Genomic DNA, 4,059 nt, shown 5'->3' with positions numbered 1-4,059 from the left:
TGACAGCAGGCAGGTAGGAAAAAGCATTTGGATTCGGCATAGGTTTGAAAATACAGCTTGCAGGATGTGCTACTGCATTGGATGTGGGCCATAAAAGCAAGAATAAAGATAAAGAGGTTCCAGGATGTTTTGCTTAATGAATGTGAGGGAGGAAATAGAGGAGGCTGAGCATAGAGCAGGTGGGTGGGAGAACCAGGCATTTGGATTCGGGCATGTGGTGTGGAGATGCTGATTTCATGTCCAAGGTCACAGCATGTGCAGCTTGTGAGAGTGGTCCGAGATCAGCAGCGCATCACCCGGACTGAAAGCATGGTCTTCTGTGCTCCCAAGGGAATCAGTGTCCTTAAAAGAAAGAACAGGCTCGAGGACTGAGACTTGAGGCACTGGAGCACGAAAGGGTCAGAGAGAAGAGGTTCTTCCTCTACTAGCAAAGAAGACTAAAATGTAGCAGACAGAGAAATTGGGGGAAATGAGAACACAGCATCCTGCAAGCCAAGAGAAGAAAGCGTATTGCGGAGTAGGCAGTGATCCTTATTTTTCTTGCCTACGTGTTTAAATCTGTGCCTATTGGTTTACCCAAGCACCGCCTACAGTGCCCTCTCAGCGATTTTTGTGGGTTTTGGCACCGTGTGACTGGTTTTCCGTCCTAAATCTGTAGCATATTAGCTCATGTTTCCTGTTTTCCCAGGTCTCCCTTTACTGATCTTGAAAAAATGGGAGTAGTTTTACACATTCCAAGTTGTATGGAGAAATGAAGGAAGATGCGAAGTGTTTAGAAGTCTGGAAATGGATTCACATCGTTCTTTTCATTTCATGTCAAAAGAAGAATGAAACGAATCACTTGACCAATTTTAAATGAAAGTGTAAAAAGAGGAGTAGAGAGTCATCAACCACACCAAGTGTTGCAGGTGAGGACTGGGTGAGGTGGTAGGGCTGTCCACATTTTCAGAGTGGTTTCCCTGGAGTTGTGAGGAAAAATTTGATGGGACTGCTTTCATAGTGAATAACAAGAAAGAAAATATAGTGCAGTTCAGTGGTAGAGCACTTGCCTGTCATGCACAAGGCCCTGAATTCAATTCCTAACCTTCTTCTATACACACACACACACACACACACACACACACACACACACACACGGCAGGGGGGAGGACAGCTACATCTTAATTTTATTTGAACGAAATGATCCCATGGAGAGTGAAATATTGAAATGAGGGAGAGGTGAGAGGTGCTGGCGATGAAGAATGATGTCCTTGAACCCACCCTTGGGGAAGAGATTGAGTGCACATCAGGAAGGGTTTTCATGGGTAGTAGGATCATGTGTAGGAACAGGTATGGAGCCAGACAGACACTGGCAGGTTGATAAATGTGGTGGTGGAAGTCTATGGAAGTTGTCTTCTGATTGCTTTAATTTTCTGAATAAAGTAGGAGTGTAAAAACAGAAAGTTTGGGGTATCTGAGAAAGTGAAAATGTGAAAAAGTTGTGAAAGAGAACGGGAAAGTGCATGGTCTTGGGACTCATAGTGTCCCCCATGGTGGCATTACTCAGAAGTGATAGAACCTGTAGGAGGTGGGACCTCAGAGGAGTAAGTAGATCACTGGGGCCCCTGCCCCTTCCTCTCTCTTTGCTTCCTGTCAGCCATGAGATGGGCAGCTTTGCTCTGCTCTGCTTACACTTCTGCTATGATGTTCTGCCAACCATAGGACCAGGAACTATGGTGTCAACTGACCATTAACCGAAACCACTGAAACCATGAGCCAAAATTAAGTCTATTTACTTATTTATTTATTATTTAAATCCTTTTTAATGGATTGTCTCTGGTATTTTGTCACAGTGATGGACAGCTGACTAACACATTGAATATGATATCCTAGTAGCATTCTGAGTATATATGAGGATTTATTCATAAACTGAAAGTGAGATCTTTCAGCATAATTATATGTTTTTCTCTTGTCATTTTCACTTGTTCAGTGGAGGTTTGGCATAGGCACAGAATTAGATTTTCACCAGGATTCTTATATTTTAAGTAAGTACAATCAATCCAAAAAGAGGCAAAGGAGTCAAGAATGTCTGAAAGGGAATGATCACAAAGATTTGTTTTGCAATTGAAGCTTAATTAATGGGTGAGGGACACTGGATAGTGATAGATCAATGGATTGTCTTAATTACTAGAGCTATGGGCACAGAAGTAAACCACTGTGCTCACACTCAGACCTCTCAATTCCTTGAACTTCTCTCTCCACCACTGATCATGTCAACCATTGTCCACACCCTTTCAGCTTTGTTGCCATAGCCATAAACTACGTCATTAGCAACAAATGCAACCACACCTGATGCCAGTTCCAGTACAATGAGAACTGTTTACAAAGTCAGAGCCACGAATACTAGGCAGGAAACAAGGGAGCACTCAGAGTTACCCTCTGACCATCGCACCTCATTCTCTCTGCTCACTCATTCGATATACTATCCCAAATAACAGCGAGAAGTCGAGGACAGAGAAAGTCAGGACATGGCAGGAGCATGCTGATGTGACGTCATCTGATGACACGAGAGGCACTTTCAGGGATGAGGTGGAGAAGTGTGTCACAGTGCAATGAGGGGCAAGGATGACACCTACTCATCTCTATGTTCAAAGATCTGAGACCTACGAAAGGAACAGTGTTTCTAAGTGGAAGGCTGGTAGCACGTCCCCTGACTCGGAAAAGTCAGGTTTTGCTGAGAGCAAAAAGATGAAGGGATTGTTCAGGGAATGGTTTTTAAAAATAGAAGTGCCATAGCCAATTGTCAAGATGACAGCCATGACCGTGTGTAAGCCTCTTTTTAGTCTTTTCACTGAGAAAATCAGCACTGACTTTATTGATGAGCTTTACATTGCTGGGACAAAATACCTGACACCTCCAGCTTAAAGGAGGAGAGATTTAATGTGGCTCCTGATTTCAGGCAATTCAGTCCATGGTTTACTGGCTCCAAAGCAGGGGCGTCATGCCACAAGATGGAGTGAAGCGAAGCTGCTTAGTTCATGGCAGCCGAGAAATACAGAGCAGAGGAAGAGCCAGACAGGAGGGGTGAGGGACCAGACACAGACCCACGGTCATGCCCACATGATCCACCCAGACACACCAGGAAGTGTAGTCCCCCGGGCAGCCCTCAAGCTAATCAAATTGACAGACAAAGATTAACCATCACAGTGACCAATGGACTGCTTCCAGGTGATGGCATATAACTTGTGAGGCAAGGTCAAGAAATGTTCTGTAGCTTCGGCCTTGCTCTCGTAGGACACGGGCTCTTGTGGTGGATTGTGGCCATGAAGGGCTCCCAGGCCAACCAGGGGAGAAGTCCTTGCGGCGAGGAAGAGGCCATTTCCTAAGAGTCAGCACCAGTTGCCTGAGTGTGAGCGAACTGTGTTGGAAGTGGATTCTTCATCCTGAGTCAAGCGTTTGGTGAGTATAGATAGCACTGCTGACAAAAGACTGCCACCTCATGAGGGACTCCTTGCCAAAACTATCTCATCAAGCTTCACGTCGTGTCCAAATCGTGAAAACTATACTATAATAATTATTTTTGTTTTAAGCCACAAATATTGGAGTTATTCAATATGAAGCAAATCTATAAATAACAACGGTATAAATGTACTGATAATGAATACAATTTATTTGAAAATAATGCTACTGAATTTCAGAAGTTACAGTATTTAGGTTGCAGGTGGAAGAAGGTGTCGGGAAAGGTAACTGGAGAGCTGAAAATGAGACTAGAGAATGAGGGAGGGGAGGGAATCTCGGCACTTTGAGGTGGCTGCTATCAATTAATGATTAATGAAGGATTAATGATCATGTAGGGATTAATGAAAAAATGAGATCGTTATCAAGGCAGAGAATGATGGTGAGGTAGATTGCTCTGTGGTAAAGAGAAGGGAGCTTCTTCACCTCTAACAATGCGGATGGAAGGCCTAGGGAGGGTGGTCTTAGTTCTTGGCTACTAATCTTGTATGCACTTCATGAACCCTGTTGATTGTATATATTGTTCATTTCTTATGTAGACCTCTGATTTTCTTGTTGTTATCC

At 43.8% G+C, this 4,059-nt stretch overlaps 1 long non-coding RNA gene across 2 annotated transcripts in view; it reads left to right on the top strand.

The window, feature by feature from the left end:
- Positions 1-700: 700 nt before the first annotated feature.
- Positions 701-4,059, top strand: part of LOC104871043 — an 8,349-nt gene continuing 4,990 nt past the window's right edge. For both annotated transcript variants that reach the window (XR_782717.2, XR_782716.2), the window contains exons 1-2: positions 701-908; positions 3,274-3,438. This is a non-coding gene — a long non-coding RNA (uncharacterized LOC104871043). The remainder of the gene's footprint in view (positions 909-3,273; positions 3,439-4,059) is intronic.

This window comes from Fukomys damarensis, unplaced genomic scaffold, assembly GCF_012274545.1.
Source record: "Fukomys damarensis isolate Sample0158 unplaced genomic scaffold, DMR_v1.0_HiC HiC_scaffold_26, whole genome shotgun sequence".
Classification (NCBI taxonomy): Eukaryota; Metazoa; Chordata; class Mammalia; order Rodentia; family Bathyergidae; genus Fukomys; species Fukomys damarensis.
Note: the sequence above shows the minus strand (reverse complement) of the source record. Positions and strands in the feature narration are given on the sequence as shown.